General features: G+C 40.0%; 1 protein-coding gene and 1 long non-coding RNA gene across 5 annotated transcripts in view; both read left to right on the top strand.

Annotated features, from left to right (window-relative positions):
* LOC148145821 (uncharacterized) overlaps positions 1 to 8,253 on the top strand; it is a 31,770-nt gene extending 23,517 nt beyond the window's left edge. The window contains exons 2-3 of the long non-coding RNA XR_015761078.1: positions 1,760 to 1,842; positions 2,079 to 8,253. This is a non-coding gene — a long non-coding RNA (uncharacterized LOC148145821). The remainder of the gene's footprint in view (positions 1 to 1,759; positions 1,843 to 2,078) is intronic.
* Positions 1 to 24,272, top strand: part of ube2h (ubiquitin-conjugating enzyme E2H (UBC8 homolog, yeast)) — a 117,941-nt gene that overhangs the window by 24,154 nt on the left and 69,515 nt on the right. Inside the window, exon 1 of one of the 4 annotated variants that reach the window (XM_087999423.1) lies at positions 22,231 to 22,426. The exons of 2 other annotated variants lie outside the window; for them this stretch is intronic. The gene's annotated coding sequence lies outside the window, so the exon portion shown is untranslated. Of the gene's footprint in view, positions 1 to 22,230; positions 22,427 to 24,272 lie in introns of those variants that run through there. One more of the 4 variants, XM_043714009.2, reaches the window with a different exon arrangement.

The following is a 24,272-nucleotide window of genomic DNA, read 5'->3' as shown; positions in this document are numbered from 1 at the left end:
GGGCAAAAGCCCTTCATCAGGAATAAAGGCAGTGAGCCTGAAGCGTGGAGAGATAAGCTAGAGGAGGGTGGGGGTGGGGAGAAAGTAGCATAGAGTACAATGGGTGAGTGGGAGAGGGGATGAAGGTGATAGGTCAGGGAGGAGAGGGTGGAGTGGATAGGTGGAAAAGGAGATAGGCAGGTAAGACAAGTCCGGACAAGTCATGGGGACAGTGCTGAGCTGGAAGTTTGGAACTAGGGGGAGGTGGGGGAAGGGGAAATGAGAAAACTGTTGAAGTCCACATTGATGCCCTGGGGTTGAAGTGTTCCGAGGCTGAAGAGGAGGCGTTATTCCTCCAGGCATCTGGTGGTGAGGGAGCGGCGGTGAAGTAGGCCCAGGACCTCCATGTTCTCGGCAGAGTGGGAGGGGGATTTGAAATGGTGGTCCACAGGGCGGTGTGGTTGATTAGTGTGGGTGACCCGGAGATGTTCCCTAAAGCGCTCTGCTAGGAGGCAGCCAGTCTCCCCAATGTAGAGGAGACCGCATCGGGAGTAACGGATACAATAAATGATATTAGTGGATGTGCAAGTAAAACTTTGGATGTGGAAGGCTCCTTTAGGGCCTTGGATAGCGGTGAGGGGGGAGGAGACTGGGCGCCTCCTAACAGAGTGCTTTAGGGAACATCTCCGGGACACCCGCACCAATCAACCATACCGTCCTGTGGCCCACCATTTCAACTCCCCCTCCCACTCTGCCGAGAACATGGAGGTCCTGGGCCTACTTCACCGCCGCTCCCTCACCACCAGATGCCTGGAGGAATAACGCCTCCTCTTCAGCCTCGGAACACTTCAACCCCAGGGCATCAATGTGGACTTCAACAGTTTTCTCATTTTCCCCTTCCCCCACCTCACCCGAGTTCCAAACTTCGAGCTCAGCACTGTCCCCATGACTTGTCCGGACTTGTCCTACCTGCCTATCTCCTTTTCCACCTATCCACTCCACCCTCTCCTCCCTGACCTATCACCTTCATCCCCTCCCCCAATCATCCATTGTCGTCTATGCTACTTTCTCCCCACCCCTATCCTCCTCTAGCTTATCTCTCCACGCTTCAGTCTCACTGCCTTTATTCCTGATGAAGGGCTTTTGCCCGAAACGTTGATTTCGCTGCTCCTTGGATGCTGCCTGAACTGCTGTGCTCTTCCAGCACCACTAATCCAGAATTTGGTTTCCAGCATCTGCAGTCATTGTTTTTACCTCGATTATTTTTTAAAACTGAGTGTTGAAATTTCGTGGTTCGTAAATGTCAGCTGAACCTTGGAATTAGGTTCTGGATTAGTGGTGCTGGAAGAGCACAGCAGTTCAGGAAGCATCCAAGGAGCAGCGAAATCGACGTTTCAGGCGAAAGCCCTTCAGGAATAAAGGCAGTGAGCCTGAAGCGTGGAGCGATAAGCTAGAGGAGGGTGGGGGTGGGTAGAAAGCATCATAGAGTACAATAGGTGCAAGTTTAATAGACATCAACTGGTTCTCTGGTTTAGTGAAATCCAGGTTTCTGTATGAATTCACCCATGCCCACTTGCCTATCAGCATGCTGATCTTTCTGTGATGCATTAAAGTTTGACAGATATAATACATTTGTGCCCACTTTTAATCTGGACTGCTTCATTTCCTATTGTTTGTTTTTCAGTCTTTTCCCGTTGTATATTTCCATTCCTGCATTCATTTTGATTGTTGAGAAGTCTCTGCATTTTGGTCTCAAGTCTTTCAACTTTTGTTTTGCCAGCTGTCAATGTTTTCCTGTGCGCCTACAGTTTGTAATGATCACAGCATCAAGCAAAATGATTTAAGCCCTCACAAAGACTTAAGGTTGATATTTTTAACTTGTGCACCTTTTGAGAGAGCATATGAATTTAGGGTCAGAGCATGAATGCTAGTGTGCAAAAAGTGTTAGGAAGATAGGGAAATGTATTGACTGATGTATGTGCAGCTCCATGGAAGATTAACCAATAAGATATCAAAAATCACTAATTTCTATTAAACTTGCCATGTTCATGCATAAAAAGAAAATTTTAATTGCTCTTTGTCTTCTCGTACCCTTGCAGTAGGTACCATGTGTGGAAGGATTCCTTTTGTGTCGCAAATTTTCCTAATAAAGGATATAGGAATTTAATTGATCTATAAATATGAAGGTAACCACAGAATGTATGCCTTCCAACTAGAGACTAAATTATATGTGCAAGCATACTTACGTTTGTTCCAATTATTAAATTGGCCTGTAACTTCATCTGAACACTTACTTTGACACTATCATGGGAGGCTAACTTGTACACTAAGGTTTAATAACAGTGCATGATGGAAAGTTGTAATTAAGACTGAACATTTAATTAGTATATCTGCATGATATAAAATTTATGCTAGCATGATTAGGCTGTCTTGAATAGATTTTGTCTGGATTGTTTTGTAACTGAGGATGTGACAGAGGAAACACTGTAAACTTTGGTACTGGTTCGTCTTTTGAAACCATTTGCAGCTGAATAATGAAAGAATGGTTGCTCAACAGGAAACCATAATGTGATGAAATTAAATCTGGCATTTTGTTTTCCTGTTTTGGTGTTTGCATTTTGCTCATTCAGTTGGCTTTGCTTATTTAATAGTAATTCAGCTCACTTTTTTTTCTATTTACCTTGATTAGAAAAAAGAATGATCTTTTAAGAACCTTTTAGTAGTGAATCAAGGTAGAACTGGTTCAGTGGCATAAGAGATGTTACCATAGTTAGAGATAACAACTACCAAAGAATACGTAAAAGTTGGCTTAATTTACATCAGAATTATTTGAGGAAAATGTATTAGAGTTGGAATGGTAAATTACTTGCTGTAGTAATGACATGCATTATATTTGGGTGGGAGGTTTTTTATTTTAACGTGTAGGGTGTTTGTAAAATGACTACGGTAAGAAATGCTAATTCAAACCACAATAAATGAGCTATTGACAAAAATGTTCTTTTCAAATTAAAAATGTTGCTCTTAATTTGCAAGTTTTTACATGTGAAGGGAAGAACAAGTTTGGGCACTGATTTGTATTCTGCAAATTCTGGTGGAAAGATTTCTTTAAGGCACATTTGGATCAGACAGTTGTTTTATTCTGATGTTTTGATCTTGGTTTGACATTTAAACTATATTAACATTGTCTAACTATTGACTGATTACAATTGTTTTAAAAAAAATTCTGGACATGCACAGGTTACCAATCAGGACATGGAAGTGAGAGACGAGTTATTGTTTCATCTTAGATTATACTAGAATCCAAATTATTGTAATGGTTGTCAAGTTTTCTTATTAATTTTTAGGATATGGGTGACTCAGGCTGGACAAGCAGGAAAGAAGATGCCATTGCATGTGCGGTTGTCATGGTTTCCTGTAAACTTAATGGCATGAAAATGCTAATTGGGGGCATTGTCTTGAGACGGTATAAATTGAAATCTATTTGATATGGGTGCTGAAGGAACAACTTCTTTTAACCTTAACTGATGAATTCCATCATTGTAACCTAAGGAAACTTGGCAATTGAGATGATTTTGTTTTCCAGGAATTTCTATATATTCCTTGATATTACTCAACTGTGATATAATATAACATCAGTCAGAAATTTTAAATCAGGAAATTTGTAACAAAAGTTTGCAATATTTAATCATCAGTTTATCTTTAAAAATATTGATGCTCTTTACCACCTCACCACATTCTTCAACCTTTTAAAACTTTTCTATTCTCCAGTCTGCTCCCAATATCTCCTTGATGGATAGATAATGCTGTGATAGTGGAGCTTGTTCCATTTGGAATTTCTGTGTTGGGTCCGATCCCAAAGTTAAGTTTGTTGAAATGAGGGCCAATAATTGGTGTTGGTAGATTTAATCAAGTTTTGAGTATTTTCACAACTCTTCCAGATGTCTGGTTGTAGAAACCTTTCCAAAAGGTATTGAGAAATTCATTTAGGACCATGACTCCTGGTTGATCTGAACCAATCAATGGTGTGAAGGATAGCAATCACACTCTGATCATGCAAGCTAATAGTTAAAGTCAGTAAAAATTGAATTTTATAACTAATGTGGATTAATTAAACATCAGTGATGCAATTGATCATTTGGGAAGGTTGGTAAACAGCTTATACTTCACTGGTAGGGAGGAAAGGCTGATTAGCTTGCTGAAATCCTGTTGCTTAGTTGAGTTGTATTGTGATTAATAGGAATTAATTTAAAAATGCCAACTGCACAAATGTTAATATTTATATATTTATTTATCTATTTATCTGGATCTTGGGGCTATGCAGGGAACATAAAATTTGGAAGAATTGTGAACTGTGAGGAGGACAAAGCGCACTTGTGTTGCTGTAGATAGTTGGAAGATGAGGTTCAGTCCTGAGAAAGTTTGAGGTGATGTACTTTGTCTTTCAATGTTATTCCAACCAATGTAAAATGTTGGGGTGAAATTCTAACGGGATGCACGAGCAGAAGGACTGGGACTGATGACTGAAGATGTCGGGGCAGTGGAGAGAGCAGTTAAAGCATGCCTTCTCACCATCTTTATTAATAGGGAAATACGGTGAAAGAGCAAAGAGGTGATGTTGAATTTGTACAAGATGATTATTAGTGTTGTATACTTTTCTGGACACCACTTTGTGTGAAAAATGTAAATGCATTGGAGTTAGTACAGATGTGATTCACGGGAATGATCCCATGAATGGGAAACTTCAGTTCTGAGGACATATTGGCGATGTTATTTTGATTGGACCAAAAAAGCTGCGGATATTTGATAGAGGTTTTCAAAACAATGAGTTGGCTGGATGGAGTAATAGGGAGCAGCTGTTTGATTGTAAAATAACTTAAATGGGAGGGATTAGATTTAAAGTGCAAAGGAAGCAAGCTTGATATGTGAAAAAGGTTTTTGACTGAGTAGTTAAGCTGTGGGATGCACTGTCTGGAAATCTGGTGGAGACCGGTTCAAATTGAGACAATGAGGGCATTTACTGATTTGATTGGATAGAAATAGTACACAAGGCTGTGGGGGAAAGGCAGGAGATAGGCACTTGGTAATGATGCTCATTTTGAAGAGCTGGTATTGGCATAATGGACCTGATTGATTTACCAGTCTGTGTACTGAACTACAGTGAAAAGCTTTGTTTAAGAGGAATACAGGCAGACTGTAGTAAGCAAGGATGTGCAGATCAAAGGTTATAAAAAGACTTGGAGACATACAGGTTACATCACACAGGATGTGTGCTAGGTGAGATCAGCGTTAGCAAGATCAGTATTATTTGAGATGAGAGACCATTCATTCATTTATGAGATAGGAAGAATTTGTTGCTGAGTCTGCTGGTGTGTGTTCAGGCTTCTTTATCTTCTGCCTGACAGAAGTTGTAGGAGATCATTACCAGGGTGCGATAGGTCTTTGATGTTGGCAGTCTTTCTGTGGTAGTGAGCCATGTAAATGAAGTCCATGGAAGGAAGGTTGGCTTCCATGATGGTTTGGGCTGTACACACCAACTTCTGTCAGGCAGTTGCCATGCCAGGCCATTATGCACTTGGACAGTATGCTTTCAATGATGCATTTCTGGAAATTGGTGAGGATCCACATGGGAATGCCAAATTTCCTGAGCCACTTGAGGAAGAGGCATTGTTGTGTTGCCTTGACCATCACATCTACATGGAAGGTCCAGGACAGATGGTCAGTTATTCTCAGCGAGGAACTTGACGCTGTCCACCTTCTCGACCTCAATTTTGTTGATGTAGATTGACTCCTCCTTTCTTTCTGAACTCAATGATCAGTTCTTTCGTTTTGTCAGTGTTGAGAGAGGTTGTTCTCATTGCACCACGTCGCCAAGTGCTCGCGCTCGCTCTCGCGCTCGACTCATGAGATATCCGTTCTCCTACGCTGGTGTTGTCAATGAGCTTGTAGTTGAAATTTGTTCAGAATTTGGCAGCACAGTTGTGGGTGTATACAGGAAGTACAGTCGGTAGCTGAGGACACTAGCATGAGGGGGACTGCAGTGTTGAGTATTATTGTGGAGGAGATGCTGTTACCTATCTTCATTGATTCCTGTCTGGGTTAGAAAGCTGAGGGTCCAGTTGCAGAGAGGAGAGCCAAGACCAAGATCATGGAGTTTTAAGATCAGCCTGGAAGGGATAATGTTTGCAGAGCTATAGTCAATGAGCAGGAGTCTAACCTAGGTTGTCTTCTTGTCTAGATGTTCCAGGGATGAGTGCAGGGCTAGGGATTTGGTATCCACAGTGGACCTAATGTGTCAACAGGCAAATTGTAGGGGATTGAGGCAGGCTGGGAGATTGGAATTGATGGTTGCCATGACCAGCATCTAGAATCACTTCATGATTTTTGAGGTCAGAGCCAGTCCTGCTTTGTCATAATTTTGTAATAACTGTACTCATGAACAACTTTTTAAAATACAATTTAATGCTTTGATTATTTATTGGATATATAAGTTTTCTGTGTTGGCTTTGGCAGAATATGCAGATGCTTTTATGATCCCTGCTGATGGTACTGTTGGATAGGTCAAATTCCAGAATGAAATCTGGCCTTTTTTTGAAATTTTATTTAACATGGTGATTATTCATCGAAGTATAGCTAAATAGAATACAGTGAGAAAAATAATTTAAAAACCCAAAAAAAGTGTTTCACCCTATTACCCAACACCATATTCGTTGTCCAGACCTTCAAGTATAGGTGTTGGGAGGTCATGTTGAGGTTTAACACAATATTGGTGATGCCACCTTTGGAGTACAAGTACAATTTTGGTTGCCTGGTTACAGGAACGCTATTATATTCAAGAGGGTGCAGATTTACAAGGTTGTTAACAGGACTGGAGGTTTTGAGGTATAAGGAGAGGCTGGATAGCCTGGGACTTGTTTCACTGAAGCATGGGAAGTTAGTGACCTTGGAGGTTTATAAAATTGAGGGGCAAAGATGAGGTGAGAAACAAAGCCCTTTTCCCTTGGCTAAGGGAGTTCAAAAGTAGAGGGCATAATTATAAGGTGAGAGGAGAAAGATTTAGACGGGACCTGATGGGCAATTGTTTTTCCCCCAGAGGGTATTTCATATGTTGAATGAGCTGCCAGAGGAAGTGATACACACAGGTCCAGTAAAAAATTTGTAAGACATTTGGACAGGTACATGAATAGGAAAGGTTTAGAGGGATGTGGGCCATACGTAGGCAAATGGAACTAGTTTAGTTTGGTAAACTTGGTTGACATGGACGAGATGGATCAAAGGGTCTGTTTCTTTGCTGTAGGACTCGTGACTCAGGAAACTACAGAGATGTCTTCTGGTTACAAATAGTTTCTGATATTGGAAAGTTCTTGTCTTTTTACTGAATCAAGCTACTGTATCACGTGTAGGTAAGAAAACAAATTTACAGGTTCAAATAGTGAAAATCTCAATTTTACTTAACTGGATTGATATCATGTTCAGTCCCAGATGAAGGCTAAAACATTGCAATCACTTGTGTATTGATGATTAAGTGTGCTCCCTTCCCAATGGATTGCCTGACTATTTCATGACATTGCAGCCTGTTCAGGATGATTTTCATATTTTCCAAATGTCAGCATGTTTTTTATTTGCTCTCTTAAGAACATTGTAGATTTTATGATAAATATTGGAAAGTGCCAGGTTGCAGTTCAGTCTTGTATCTTGGATGAATATCTGAAAACCATTTGATCTTTGCTTTCAAAAAACAAAATGCTGGAAATGCTCAGCAGGTCAGGCAGCAACTATGACCTTCGATCCTCTTATCTCAATTTGAATGAGACAGATCTTTAAATGTGCACAGAATAAGACTGTGGGTGTGATTCTGTAGTTTCCACGGTATCTTGACTGCAGTATGGCCTGTGAGGGAATGTGGTTTTTGTGAAGGCAAGTAGCTGGTTTTACCAATTGGTATTTAATCTATTGGACTGTTAACAGCCAATCAGTGCAATTAGAGACAAAACAACTTCAGATGCTGGAATCCAAAGTAGACAAGCACGAGGCTGGAAGACGACAGCAAGCACTGCAGTAGCACCTGAATCTTGAGCTTCTGTCTCGACCCACCTCATCCAATATTGATCCCTGTAGGAGTACAGTTACATAAAAGTTGTAAATCTTTGAGTAAGATTTTCGATTAGCTACTTGACTGTAAGGGCAATGAGTGTCTTTCTCAACTTGTCCTTGCCTGTCTTTGACTTGTGCGATTGCTATGGATCTCTTTATAAATTGTCTTACTGAAAATATCCCCCCCCCCCCCCCCCCCCCCTCCCTCAACATGAAGAGATAACTGAGGGGAATATTGAATTCAAACGTGCAAATACAAAGCCACCTTTCTGGCTGCCCTCCATGTAATTTTCAATGTGCGGTTGTTAATGTGAATCTCCATTTTACTGGCCATAGTCTAAAGCATATTGCAGCTTAAATGCTGTGATATGGTGTTTGCCATTTTGCTCCATGGGTTTGTGGTAAAGTGCAAAAAGTCACTGACAGTTTGTATGTTTCATCCAGTAAGTTAAACTGACTCCTGGGATATGGAGTCAGTGACAGAGTTAAGCAGATAGGTGAGGAGTCACTTTTCGTTCCTTGCCAGATTTTAATTGCAAGGTAGTGAATATAGCATTCACCGCAATCAAGACATGAGTCTGAAGACAACTAGTTCATAGCCATTGTTTTAATTGAAGATTCTCTAGTTTGTAATGAAAGAGACAATAAAAGCAAAATCACTGCAAGAAACTGTAATTTGATTTTTAAAAAAGTTTTCTAAATATAAGTTTTGTGTGTTGGGGTCATCAGGATGCTGATCTATTTTCTAGCTGCCATTTAGAATCTAGTGCTCATATTTTTCCTTCTAGTACATTACTTCTTATTGAGGCTGCTACACTAAATTATGTAAGCAGTTGCTTAATCTTTTGGGCGTTTGGATACGATTCTATCTTTCAAATAATTTGTGATGACATTTGTTTTATGTTCCGTCCTGTTTCCATTTTTGCATCTGTCTAACTGACTGTTATGGTTCAATGTTAAAATGTTATGAATTGATAGAAACAGTTTTAATGTTTAACAGTTCACATCTTTTAGAAGGAAGAGACCATTTCAATGATTTGGTAGATTCGAATGTTAACAGTTCTTTTTAGTCAACTTGGCTCAAAAGAATGAACACATCATAATTATTGTCCTTCAGTTTTTTGTTGTACTTTTAATTGGAAGGAAGGAGAACAAATGCAGTAATGTTTCAGAAGAAAGGACTGGGCACATGAATAAAAACAGCGAAAAGGAATTTTTAAAAAGATGGTATTACTAGTTTAACAGCCTAACCCTTTGTCCAGTGTTGTTAAAGTACTTTTAGGGTTATTGTGAGCAGCTTTTCACATCCATCTCAATATCCACCTAACCTGCTGAGAGAGGTGCAGTGATCTTATGTTAACAGTAAGATCTGGACTGATTCCACTTAAACAGTGCTCAAATTATTTTTGTCCTTGGGTAATTGACAATTATAAACCATTTGCTACCAACTCTACACTGCAAATAAAGTTGTTTGAGGATTATCTTGATGAAATAGAGTAAGCAATAGGAAATGTGTAGAATTCAGAATCTTTAGAAACCCTTTTTTGGTATTCCTGGGTATGGTTCATTTATCATCGAAGTTCCCATTTTTTTGATCAACTGGATCTATTCCTCTCTACTTGTTTTAAGATTCTAGTCGAGGTTTCCTTTTTTTTTCAGATGGGTGCAGCATTTCCCCTTGCCCAACATTTTTGTGAACAAGTCTCTAATTTAGCATTGAGCTGAATCATGTTAGAGTAGATCCTCTATTTTTCTGCTTACCCTCATGAATACTCAGTACAAGTTCTGGTAAGGTTCTTTGGAGCTTGGTCATCAGTCGACACCTCGTTTGAATAACTTATGTATATGTGAGACTTTATTGTAAGCGATAGACTATTTAGTGCTAGGAGGTAGTAGAATCAAGGCTGATCCTGTCCTTGCTCTGTCTGAATGTGCACTCTTGAAAGGCAATACTGTATAGTTTTCAAAATTGGGAACCTTCACCTGCTGCTTTAACACTGGTGTGCTATCACAAACGGTTACACCCCAGCTGAAGATCTACTTTCACGCTCGTTTGCTTCTCCAGTGCTTTAATATTCTATTCTTTTGGGTTATTTCTCATGAGCATTATTTAAGAATTTCCCACTGGTGATCTCTTTCTATGTGGGTAAAGATTATCTCATTTAATTTAATCTGTTGGGAGTGAGGTGCAGAAAGCTGTCAACTATTTTTCGATCTCAAGGTTGAGAAATTTCACTCCCACTACCAAAGTAAACTAATGCTTAGCTATATCGTTGCACTTCTGATTTAAAATTGCAAGATATTTTGACTCTGGAGGAGGTGGTCCATTGAGGCTTGTGGATTTGAGGAGGAAATGCAATTTTAAGTAATTCCATATAGCCCAGAATTTCAAAGAGCACCTTTTTTGAAGCTAGTATCTTGCTTGGAGCACCCAACCTGAGAAAACAAGTTACTTCTAATGAACTCTGAATCTGTTACTGAGGGACTGAATCTGAAGCCCATCATTTGGGGATGCATTGTACATAAGCAACTGTGACTGGGAGGTGAGACGCAAGCAAGACTTGACAAACAGCAATGAGATCGTGACCAGATAATCTGCTTTTACAGTGTTTAATTGAGGGATAAATATTATCCAGAACAGAAGACAAACTCCCCTGACTCTTAGTTTTTATGATCCTAGCTGCTGTTCCTGGGCAAGTCCAAGCACAGACGGGAACCTGGCTTGATAGATCTTAGTTTGATTTCTTTTGGCTTGAACAAAGTGATCTGTCACTGAAATGCAAGCGTGCAATACTGCAGTTTTTGCTTTACCAATAAAACAGAAGTTTATTTTTTTTCCACTAATTTTGATGGTATTAGGTAAGAACGTTCAAAAGCTGATTGGGGCAGATGTTCACAGGTAAAGGTTCAGCTGGAAAGTGGGAAGCCTTCAGAAATAAGGTAACAAGAATCCAGATAAAGTATATTCCTGTTAGGGTGAAAGGGAAGGCTGGTAGGTGTAGGGAATGCTGGATTACTAAAGAAATTGAGGGTTTGGTTAAGAAAAAGAAGGAAGCAAATGTCAGCTATAGACAGGATCGATCAAGTGAATCCTTAGAGTATAAAGGCACTAGGAATATACTTATGAGGGATATCAGGAGGGCAAAAAGGGGACATGAGATGGTTTTTGCAAATAGGGTTAAGGAGAATACAAAGGGTTTTTAAAAATACATTGAGGACAAAAGGGTAACTAGGGAGAGAATAGGGCCCTTCAAAGATCAGCAAGGTGGCCTTTGTGTGGAGCCGCAGGAGGTGGGGGAGCTATGAAATGAGTATTTTGCATCAGTGTTTACTGTGGAATAGGACATGGAAGATATACACTGTAGGGAAATAGATGGTGACAACTTGAAAAATCTTTGTGTTAAAGAGGAGGAAGTGCTGGATGTCTTGAAATGCATAAAAGTGGTTAAGTCTCCAGGACCTGATCAGGCGTTCCATAGAACTCTGGAAAGCTAGCAAAGTGATTGCTGAGCCCTTTGCTGAGATATTTGTATCATCGATAGTCACAGGTGTGGTGCTGGAAGACTGGCTAATGTGGTGCCACTGTTTACAAAAAGTGGTAAGGGCAAACCAGAGAACTATAGACTGGTGAGCCTGACGTCGGTGGTGGGCAAGTTGTTGGAGGGAATCCTGAGGGACAGGATGTTCATATATTTGGAAAGGCAAGGACTGATTAGGGATTGTCAACTTGGCTGTGTGGGAAATCCTGTCTCTCAAACTGGATTGAGTTTTTTGAAGAAGTAACAAAGACGATTGAAGGCACAGTGGTGGATGTGATCTATATGGACTTCTGGTATGGCATTTGACCAGGTTCCCCATGGGAGACTGGTTAGCAAGCTTGGACTCATGGAATACAGGGAAAATTAACCACATGGCTACAGAATTAGCTCAAAGGTAGAAGACAGAGGGTGATGGTTGAGGGTTGCTTTTCAGACTGGAGCCCTGTGACCAGTGGAGTGCCACAAGGATCGGTGCTTGGTCCTCTACTTTTCGTCATTCCTATAAATGATTTGGATGGGAGCATAAGAGGAAAAGTTTGTAAGTTTGCAGATGACACCCAAATTGAAGGTGTAGTGGAGAGCAAAGAAGGTTACCTCAGATTGCAACAGGATCGAGACCAAATGGGCCAATGGGCTGAGAAGTGGCAGATGGAGTTCATATTAGATAAATGCGAGGTGCTGCATTTTGGGAAAGCAAATCTTAGCAGGACTTATACACTTAATGGTAAGGTCCCAGGGAGTGTTGCTGAACAAAGAGACCTTGGAGTGCAGCTTCATAGCTCCTTGAAAGTGGAGTCACAGGTAGATAGGATAGTGAAGAAGGCGTTTGGTATGCTTTCCTTTATTGGTCAGAGTATTGAGTACAGGAGTTGGGAGGTCATGTGGCTGTATAGGGCGTTGGTTAGGCCACTGTTGGAATATTGTGTGCAATTCTGTCTCCTTCCTATCGGAAGGAGGTTGCGAAACTTGAAAGAGTTCAGAAAAGGTTTATAAGGATGTTGCCAGGATTGGAAGGCTTGAGCTATCGGGCAAGGCTGAATAGTTTGGTGCTGTTTTCCCTGGAGCTTTAGAGGCTGTGGAGTGACCTTAGAGGTTTTTAAAATCATGAGGGTCATGGAAAGGATAAACAGAGATGAAGTCTTTTCCCTGGGGTGGAGTCGTCCAGAACTAGAGGGTGTGGGGTTAGCGTAAGGGGGCAAAGATATGAGAGACCTGAGTGACAATGTTTTCATGCAGAGGTGCAGGTATAGAATGAGCTGCCAGGGGAAATGGTGGAGGGTGGTACAATTCCAACGTTTAAAAGCCATCTGGATGGAAACGTGAACAGGAAGGGTTTAGAGGGATATGGGCCAAGTGGGCAAATCGGACGAGATGAGATTGTGATATCTGGTCAACATGGACGAATTGGACTGAAGGGTCTGTTTCTGTGCTGTACAACTCCATCTCCAAGTGACTTGATAGAGATTTATAAAATCATGAGAGAACTAAAGTGAATGGCAGGTTGTCTTTCCCAATGGTGGGAGAAATTAAAGCTAGGGGCATATGTTTAAAGTGAGAGGAGAAAGATTTAAAAAGAGCAGAAGGAGCAACTTTTCTTAAACAGTGGTTAATATCGAATGAACTGCCAGAGAAAGTGGTAGAGGCAGGTAAAGTTAAAACAGTTAAAAGACATTTGGATACGATATTGAATGGGAAAGATTTGGAAGGATAGGGCCAACTACAGGAAGGTGGGACTAGTTCATTTGGGAACATGTTTGGTGTGGAGTGTCGAACTGAAGGGTCTGTTTCCATGCTGTATGACTCTCTATCGTCATAATTTGTTTGTTGTTAAACCACGCTATATACTTAGATAAAAAGCCAAATATTTTGAAATATTATTCCATAATCCTGAAGTTCTCCTGTATATGTTAAACTTATGTAGAACCAAAAACACATCCTTGGTGCAGTACCAAAAGCATTGTACAGTGTTCGACAATATTCACAGCAGTATCGATTACTTCATATGTTTGAGTGTTTTGACTAGAACTGCAGATAACTTATTCTTGGATCTATTAGATACCTGAACTTAAATGTGTAATGCTTTTATGTAACCTCTGGAGTTTTGTCCTATACTTGTCTTTGATAAACACTGTTCCTTACTGTAAAATAACTTAATTCACCGTATATCCTTCCAGTCACAGAAATGTGGGTTTGTACAGTCATCCTCTTCTAAGGCCTTGACAGGATTATTTCACTCAAAGTAGAAACTGGAATCCAAAAGTTTCCCTCTGAGCTATGGGTGTTTCCCTTGCTCTTAACAGTTCCAGAAATTTCTAAAAAAAAAACACCTTGGGGCTGCAATGTTTACCTTTTTATTGTGTTGTATAAGCATCTAAGTTAAGCACACATTCATTAGTGCACAAAACCTCTTCATTCTAAAGATTAGTTTCCCGAAAGTATGGAAACGGGCCCTTTTGCCTAACAAGTCCACACCGACCCTCCGAAGAGTAACCCACCCAGACCCATTCCCTGTATTTACCCCTGACTAATGCAGCTAACACTGGGCAGTTTAGCATGGCCAATTCACCAAACCTGCACATGATTCTTTGGATTGTGGGAGAAAACTGGAGCACCCTGAGGAAACCCACGCAGACATGGGGAGAATGTGTGCAAACTCCACGCAGACAGTTGCCCAAGGCTGAAATCAAACCCAGGCCCCTGGTGCTGAGAAGCAGCAGTGTTAACCACTAAGCCATAGTGCTGCCCAAAGGCAGGCTTCTCAACGTTTTTAAAAGAAATCACCATGACTTTAGCAAACAACTTAACTAGTCATTTCATACACCCAAGAAACCCACTTGTTACTGATTCCAAAACCAGAAAACCAAACTTACCAATAAATATCAAAATATATATGGAAGTCGCACAATTTACACTGCCCACTGTTGAAACCAAAATATTGTTGAATGAGAAGGTTATTCCGGGAGAGGTCATAAAAATAACCCGCCAGTACTCCTGTTGAGTTGCTTTTCATGTGACTGTCTACTTTGACTGATCATAATGCATGTCTGTGTCGTTTGAAGTGATGGGGAGAGGTTTGGCCAAAAAAATTAGCAGAAACAAATTATTGCTCTTCGAGCCAGTTCCCTCAAATGTCTAGTGAATGTTGGGTGTAGTTCTGTTTTGGGAAAGTGTTTTTTATAGAAATTATGTTTGGAATGTCTATAAATATAGAAAATATAAAAATTAGTGATGGCCATGTGTCAAAGTGAATACTGTGTTTTGAGTTGAGATTTAAGCTAATACTGTGCGATTTGCATCAGAAATGGCGAATGGTTAAATTTGATCTAAATCTTTTTTAAAAAAAGTCTGGAATTTAAACTATTCTAATTGATACCATGTGATCATTGACTATTTATAAAATCCTATCTAGTTCATCACTGACTTTCAGGAAGGAAATCTGCCATCCTTCCCTGGTCTGGCCTGTATGTGACACCAGACTGACAGCAATACGTTTGTTTTTTTTTTACTGTGCCCCAAAATGGCCCGGCAGGCTCCACAGTTGTTCGAATTAGTATAGAGTCCAAAGTGAGGAATGAGACTGGACAGATCATCTGGCATTGACGCAGGTGCCAGATTCGCCATTGACGCAAACAGCCATGTTGATCCTGCCAAGTTCTCCTTACGAATATTTTGGTGGTCTGTGCTATCATTAAGAGCATTTTCCCCACAGACGAGTCAAGCAAAAGCCTGACTTAGTCATATGCACAGAATCATTTACGATAAATGTTAAAAATCACACAACAGGTTATAGTCCAGCAGGTTTATTGGGAAGCACTAGCTTTTAGAGCGCTGCTCCTTCGTTAGGTGTTGTTACAATAAACCTGTTGGATTAGAACCTGGTGTTGAGATTTTTAACTTTGTACATCCCAGTCCACAAAACCGGTATCTCCAAATCATGGCTATAAATAATGACCCAGATACCTCAATCATCACCCTTCTGTGTCCTGTCTCACTGTCAGGACAGATCTGCTAGAGTTTGCGGTACATTCGCATACAGTCAGGACAGCTTGGTCTTAGAAGCTTTAAATATCGACTTTGAACGACATGAAGTTTCATGATGTGGACATGGAAAACCTCTACTAATTAGTACCTTTTGTACTCCTTTAACTGAATCGTTATTTTTCCATGTTGAACATGACTTGAAAAAAGCATTAAGGGTGACAAGGGCACAAATTGTTCGCTGATGTGAGACTTCGATGTCAGTCGTGATGATTGGCTAAATCAATAATCATGGTAATGAACCAATCAAGTTCTAAAGGTCATAGCTGCTTGATCTAAACCAGTGGTGAGGGAACCAATGAGAAGGAAAAATCTACTTTAGTATCATGACAGAATCAAGATATTGTCTGGAGTCATGCCTAGCACAAAGGTAGATAGTCGTTGGTTTGACCAATCATCTCAGACCTAGGACATCACTGCAGAGATTTGTCCTGAGCCCCACCGTTTTTAAGTGCTTTATCTTCCCTCCATTCTATCGTCAGAAGTGAGGATGTTCACTTACAATTGCACAATGTTCACCATTTGTAACAGCTTGCATTCATATCCAACTCGATCTCAGCTTGGTGTATGTGGTGTGACGTGTGCCACAAATGCTATGCACTGACCATCTACAAGGGTAATCTGCGTATAGCTCCTTAACTTTCAATTGCATTTCTATCTCTAATATCGCAATGTCAACAACTTGGGATTACTTTGACCAGAAACAGAACAACTTCTGCCTGAAATATTGATTCTCCTGTTCCTTGGATGCTGCCTGACCTGCTGTGCTTTTCCAGCACTAGACACTTGACTCTGATGTCCAGCATCTGCAGTCCTCACTTTTTCCCAGCCATGTAAATATTTAGGCTAGAAGGCCAGGTCAGGAACTTGAAATTAAGTAACTAGCCTCCTGGCTCCCAGTGCCTTGTTACTGAGAAGGCACAACTTAGTGGTGGGGTGGAATGTTCCTCACCTGCCTGGATAAGTACAGGTCCAACAACACTTGACACCATCCAGCACTGAACAACCCAGACATCACTTTCAACATTCATTCCATTCACCACCAAAAGACAATGGCAGCAGTGTATATAATCTACAAGATGCACTGTAGTAACTCACCCGAGGCTTCTATGACAACCCCTTCCAAACCTGCACTTGTACTATCTAGAAGGAAGAGGAAAGCAAATTCTTGGGAGCACCAGCATCCTTGGAACTGTATTACAGTTCCTTCACAGTCAGGTCAAAACACAAGAACCTTATCCCCAAAAGCACTGCAGATTTACCTATACCCCAAATAATGTTGTTCAGGAAGGCAGCTTACCGCAACTTCATGGAAGGCAATTAGAGTTTGGAAGTATGTGCTAGCGTTTCCAGTGACACCCACATTCCATAGTTAAGAAAAATTAACTCACTTCCTTACTCTCTTTTTGTCTATTTCCTTGTTATAATAACTGCTCCATGGTCTGAGTATCTTGGCTTTAGTGATTATTGGTGGGAAATATTGCCAAAAGTTGAATAACCAATAATGATTGCAGTCTTCAAAACATGTTCAGAGCACAATACGATTGACCAACTGCTGCCAATAAGTTGACTAAAAGTGGTACTGGCCTACAAAGATGGGTTCAGAAACACAGTATTGTAACAGCAAAATGAAAAGTCTGCTTCTTCACATACAGCTGGAAGTTGGAATTTGCTGCCACTGCAATAATGGATACATTTACATTAATGATCCCATGGGCAGCAGTGACTGTTGACTTCAATATCAATCAGATGTGTGTGGAAAAAATATTTTTCAGGTTAAAGAAAGGGGCATAACATACGCAAACACAAGATGTCAAATGTGTAGCAGTTGAACAACACTTTTTTTTTTCAAAACCTCTATGATAGCTTGTGTGAGAAGCAGTTTTTTTTATTTTGTGGCTATGTGCTATTGTGAAAGCATGTAATTCACTGAACCTAGTGCTGTTACTGGGATACTGATTATCTACAGTAAAAATTGCACTACAGTCAAAATATACTAGTCAGCTGCTTGCCATCGTTGCCATATCCCACCGCAGTCCACTATTTCATCCATATAGAACCTAATCATGGATGAACAGTTCATAATTTCACTCCTTGATATCATTAGTTTATGCCTTTAGATGCTAACTGAAATACAAGTGTCCATACTGAAATCTGCTCTTACCTCAATACTTTGCCAGATGCACCCGAGAGAATCGTAGTTCATTTTCAAGTTACTCCAGAGCAAGAAAACCTAGTTCAGCTAATTAAATCTATTTATTGTATGTAATTTTTCCTGAGAACTCTTGGCACTGGAGATTAATAAGTCACTCTCTGAGCACAATGCGGAATTGAGAACCAACTCCTTCAAATTTAGTTTTATTCTGGAAGCCCTCGAGATTTGGCCTTGATCTTACTGCAAACTAAGTTTCTCAAAAACTTTTATTGAACCAATGAGGTAGCATCCTATAGTGCAAAATAAGCATGAAGAGCATATTTCAGATTTTTACTCCAGCTGAGTACTTCCTGTATCTCAATTTCTCTTGTGAATAGCTGAGAAACTTAATCTAGCAAGATCTCATGTCTGTGCTGAGTGATCTTTTCACATGGCTAGCAACAGGATAACTCTAGATTTGGGAGGGGAAATTGACCAAGTCCTGATAATGCCCCATATGTCTGTGTATCAGCAGCACGTTAAAAATCACAACACCAGGTTATAGTCCAACAGGTTTAATTGGAAGCACACTAGCTTTTGGAGAGCCGCTCTGAAAGCTAGTGTGCTTCCAATTAAACCTGTTGGACTATAACCTGGTGTTGGGTGATTTTTAACTTTGTACGCCCCAATCCAACACCGGCATCACCAAATCATGTCAGCATCACTGAAGACTAGTTCTAGTTCTCTGGTGTATACCCCACACTTGTTGTCTAAGCTTGCAGATGCATAACTACCACAGGTAGTTACTATTCAAGGAGTCAGAAGGGAAGGGAGAAAATTATTGATGGGAAAGATAAGTGTGATTTTGCTATTGTGTTAAATTGTAAATGTATTTGAATTTAATAAAAGTCAGTGCAGAATGAAGGACCCATTCGCAATGCTTGAGAAATGTTGCCATTTAATACCAAACTCAGGAGAGGCAAAAAAAAAAGTCCTTTGCAGATTAGTATGATGCTACAAACATATGAACAGGGAACCAGTTTTGTCATTCAATAAAATCAAAAATGACCTGATTTTTTTTTTTAACCTGTATGTTCCTGCATATCTGTAATCTTTCATTCCTATGGTAATCAAGAATCCATCTACCTTTGTTTAAAAATATTTCAACATTTTGCATCCACTGCCTTTTTAGGAAGGGAATTCCAATGAGAAAATAATGTTTCTTTATCTTTTTTAAATGAGCACCCACTTTTTTAACTATGACTCTTCGTTCTAGATTCTCCCACAAGAGGGCACATGCTTTCAACATCCACCCAGTCAAGTCCTCTGAAGACCTTGTATGTTTCTTTCAGTTAAGTCATCACTGATTCTTCTAAATTCCAGAGGATGCAGGTCTAGTCTGTAAGGCAATTGCTCATTTCTTGTATTAGTTTAGTAAACCTTCTCTGAACTGTTTTTAATGCATTTGTATCCTTCCATAAATATTGTGACCAGTACTGTACACAATGCTCCAAATGTGGTCTCACCAACGTCCTGCATAACTGAAGCAAACCTCTTCACTCTTGCACCCAAAAGAGAAAATGCTGGAAAATCTCAGCAGGTCTGGCAGCATCTGTAAGGAGAGAAAAAAGCTGATGTTTCGAGGCTAACTGACCCTTTGTCAAAGACAAAGGGTCAGTTAGACTCGAAACATCGGCTCTTTTCTCTCCTTACAGATGCTGCCAGACCTGCTGAGATTTTCCAGCATTTTTTCTTTTGGTTTCAGATTCCAGTATCCGCAGTAATTTGCTTTTATCTCTTCACTCTTGCATTCTGTTTCCTTTGCAATAAACCATAATAATCTGCTCGATTCCTGATTACTTGCCAAAGCAACATTCCGACCTTTGGCGATTCATGGAGTAGGAGACCCAGTCTTGCTTGCTTTCTTGAAATTCTGCAACCTGTCACCATTTAGGTGGTAATCTTTTAATCTTCCTGCTAAATGGACAATTTCACCCTTTTCCACATTGTACTCCATTTTCCAGAACCTTGCCCACTTAAATTATCTATATTCCATTGAAAGCTTGTTGAAACTCTTGTGGTGTTAGTCATTGTGCATGCTGAATTCCTAATTCTTTCAGATCCATGCTGTATATACCCCCAAAAACCACCTCTTCTACTTCCTGCTGATCTCCAAGCTGCTTCCATCAGCTTATCGTTTTGAAATTTCTGATCTTTGTTTTCTAATTTTTGTCACTGTGACTTCTGACTCTAAGCCTCTCTCTAACCATATGTCCTAGCACATGTACTCTGCTTTCCTGATTGAGTCATTGTGCATTCTTTTCTGTTCATATAAGTACGACTGAGTACTTTGTCACGCCAGTTCAGCACTCTTTTTCACCTTTTTAATGGTGCTTAGAATTTCTTTCTTGGAGCTGCTTTCTCTATCTTATAGACATAAAAACTGTTGGAATGGTGACTCAGTGGTTAACGTTACTGCCTCTCAGCCAGGGACCCAGGTTCAATTCCATCCTCAGGTGATTGTCTGTGAAGTTTGCACATTGACCCCCTTATCTGAAGGTATTTCCTTCCATTGTCTGAAGATGTGTAGGTTAGGTGGATCGGCTGTTCAAAATTGCCCATAATGGACAGGGAAATGCAGGCTGGGACGGTTAACCATGGTCACTGGGGCTACAGGGATAGGATAGGGGGTGGGTCTGGGTGCGATACTCTTTGGAGGGTCAGTGTGCAATCAATAGGTTGAATGGCCTGCTTTCTCAAAGTCGTGATTTTATGATTCTGTGAAATAGTGATGGAATGGAAATTGCCCATGCAGTCTGTCTCGTGCAATTTGATATTAGTGTCATGTCACAGTCTATACATTCCATAACACATCCACAACTATGTAATGTGAGGGAGACAAAAAGCAATTTGGGAAATACATTTTTACGTAAGTTCCTGGATCACCCTCTTAAATAATTAAAACTAGTCCTGAAATTCACTGCCTGTGATCTTTTTACTTCACACGTGTCCCTTGTGATATGCTTAATGTTAGCATTTGATGTAAGAGCTCAATATTTTGTGTATACTTTGAATTTTGTGGTACTCTTGACCTGACTCTGATGATTAAATAAGAAGGGGGAAAGCGGGCAAAAGAAGTTTTAAAAAAAAAAATGAGATGTGGTCAGCTTGCTGAGTGGAGTGATGGCCATGGCTCTAGTTGACTTTCAGTGAAATTACATTTGCATGATCAAAGTCTGATTTTTGATAAATTCTTTAACTTGCCTCAACTTGTCTGAAAGTGCGAACATTCGTTGGGGTACAGGATTTCAGTTGAGATTGATGGTATGCCAAGATCAAACTTGTACCTGCTCGATGCCTCCTTGAATGCATTTCCAGCAGGTACTTTTGGTTATAGATCAGGCACAGAAGTTCTTGAAGATCCTCCTATTGTATACAATGCCAAGTCATCTTTGGCAGACCCAAACTTTTTCCATTCATTCTCCTGCTCTGGCAAGTATATGTCAGGAGGCAAAATATATGTCATGCCAGTATCCATTGTCTGCCTGTCACTATATCTTGTATATACCTCTGACACCTTTATAGTTCTCTTGCGTGTCTCTCTGGCATAGTTTCAAGTTGATACTAAAATAAATATGTAAAGTTTCAGCTTCGTGGCTGTGTGGATTGAGTTGGGTGCCAATGACCTGAGTCACTGGAAGACCAGTGCTACTTTATGATTCCTGAGTGGATCTTGATTGCTGCATCAACTCTGGAGATGTTGCTTCTGAGATAGGGAAATGATCAACTTCTTCAATGATAGCATTAATAGCAATGGGAGAGCCTTGATGCTGTCCAGTCACCCTTTTCTTCGTTTCTTCACATCTGTTGGATAGACTACCCTTGGCACCGTTATTCCTGAAGCTGGCAGTCAGGTTTTGGAGCCTGTAAGATTCTTCAAGCCAGCGAGGTGATAAACCAATGTATAGTCTGTTCCTTTTTGTTTTGACTTCAGCGTGTCTGGTGTCTGGAGAAATAAATCTTTTACGATCCAGCTTTTTCTAAATCAAATTTGGAATGTGGAGTTTTGTTTGAGTTAAATAATAGTGAGATGAAAGTCATATAGAACTACAGATCGAATTCCTTAGTTGTACTTTGCGTCATCCATCTATTCATTGCTGTTTATAGCACCTTTGTTTTCTTGTGCTCACTTGTGATTAATAACTCTGGTCTGTACAAATTGACAGCATTGAATAAAATGGAAAGAGTTTGTGCTGGGGAGACTATCTTTTAATTTAAAGTGCTATCTTTTCCTATTGTAATTCAAACTTAAAGAATATTGTTTTCTCAAAATCAACTGATGTACAATGCTGAAATCTCAAGGTACAGTGGGTGGGGTAAGAATAGGGAGAACATTTGAGTTGTAGTTTGCGACTGAAATGTGATGCATGGTCTGTATTTCGTTGGTCAAATTCACTGTTCTAGCTTTCACATCTCTCTCTCTATGTCCATAAGGCAAGCAGTACATCAGTCAGCTGTTATTGCAGCACCCTTCCTTTATGTTTGGACTGGAAACTTCCCTAATGCATTCTGTGGGAGCTGGAGGTCACCTCAACATTAGAAGCTAATTCCAGAGTTGCTTGGTCAGGGAAAGTCTTCCCATAAGGTGAGGAATGCTCATTGCCAGTTTGTTGCATAGCTTCCTTGGGTACGCTGCTGTTACACTTTCCCATTCATTTAATGTATGATTATCCTACACACTATAGTGTATGAACATAACTGTGTAGTTTCAGATTTCTGTGCTGATTTGAATTACTTTGTATAGCTTAGGTTTTGTAATCACTATTTCTTATTAATAAGGGACGTGGGTCAATATTGTAACATGTTTTATTGTATTGATACCAGCAATTGTAGTGTAATTATTGTGCAATATTCTTGATTCACTTCCAGTTAATTGATGTTTGTCACTTGTAATTCACCTCTTAAAATTAAAATGCTCCTCCAGTGATTGAAAGATGCACAATCAGATCATTTTCTCAATTCACAATGCAATGGAACAATATTGCACCATTGTGCCTTTACTGAAACTCTGCTGGCAATATGGAGTATGTTCTGTTGCTTGTGGAATACATCAACTTGAAATTTGAATACAATGGACTTTGTTTCAGGAATAAAAGTCTTCAATGAGGTTTACTAATATATTTGATAATGCTCTATTACGGTGTTCTATTTTTCTTTGTTCTGCTAACTGTATCCACTTAACTATTTTAGGATTAACTATATTATCATTAGGGATGGTATAAAATTAAGATCAATCTAACTAAGGCTCTGTCAACCACAGTTTGTCTTGTTGAAATAATGATGATCATAATTAAGTAGTTAGGCCCAAAGGTTTTTGCCATTTCTATCATGGCTTGCCCAGCCACCATGCCAGTTGAGACAGAGGCTTAGAGCAACAAGTGGAAGTGGGAGAATAGCAGGATAGAGTTGGAGGCAGCAATTGCAGTTCTTCAAATTGGATACACATTTGAAAAAGCAGACATATTTAATCCATTCCTTAGAAGTCAATTTTTTATCTCATGATTTTATTAAAAGTGATGTATGTGCTAAAGTACCTTTAATCAGAATCTGTATGGAGCAGACTTGGCCTACTTCTGCTCCTCTGTCTTATGGTTTTATGAAACCATGTGAAATCCAGAGAAATATACTATAAAATAATGTAGTACAAGAGCAGGAATATGGGATCAGAGTGACATAGAAGTAATGCTCCAAACTGAGCTGGCTATACAGTGATTTGATTTTCTGGTTCCACCTGGATGTCCTGCAAGGAACTATTTGCTGATCACTTCAGAGTGATCTATTCCACAAGCAACAGAACATATTCTATACTCCAAAGGCAAGAAAGTGGCATTGAAGATTATAGGGCGATCTATTTACCCTTATTTGTTTGAACCTGTAGTCCTTCTGTGTTGATCTGTGTCAAATGGCAGATGAATTAGAGGAGAGAAATATGGTACAGTCGGTTTTGCTATAACGCGCATGTTTCTTCAATGCAAATTGGCTTTAACGTGAACTTTCTTGACCTGTATTGGCTATAATGCGAGTCTGGCCCCTTTGATTTAAATGGTATGGCTATTGCGTGAATCTCATAAGATGAGATCATGCAAGAACTGAAAAATCGTGTTATATCAGAATGGACTGTATTTTCCTATACCGTCGTCCCTCAGATGTAATGTTTAAAGTCTTGAAAAGGACCATAAAAGGAATGTAATAGCACTAGAGAAGGTGCAGAGGAGATTTACAAGGATATTGTCTGAGCTAGAGAGGTTTAGTTATGACAAGAGATTGGACAAACTGGGGTTGTTCTCCTTTTGAAGCAGAGGAGCTTGAGAAGGGACATGATTGAAATGTATAAAATTCAGGGGCGTGGGTAAGGTGGATGAGAAGAGATGTTTTCCTTTATGGAGCGATCGGACCAGAGGGCATAGATTTTAAATTAAGGGGCAGAACTT

Source organism: Chiloscyllium plagiosum, unplaced genomic scaffold (assembly GCF_037043375.1).
Source record: "Chiloscyllium plagiosum isolate Xiang-an unplaced genomic scaffold, Cpla_swu_hap1 HiC_scaffold_23, whole genome shotgun sequence".
NCBI lineage: Eukaryota > Metazoa > Chordata > Chondrichthyes > Orectolobiformes > Hemiscylliidae > Chiloscyllium > Chiloscyllium plagiosum.
This window is presented reverse-complemented; position numbering and strand designations above follow the sequence as displayed.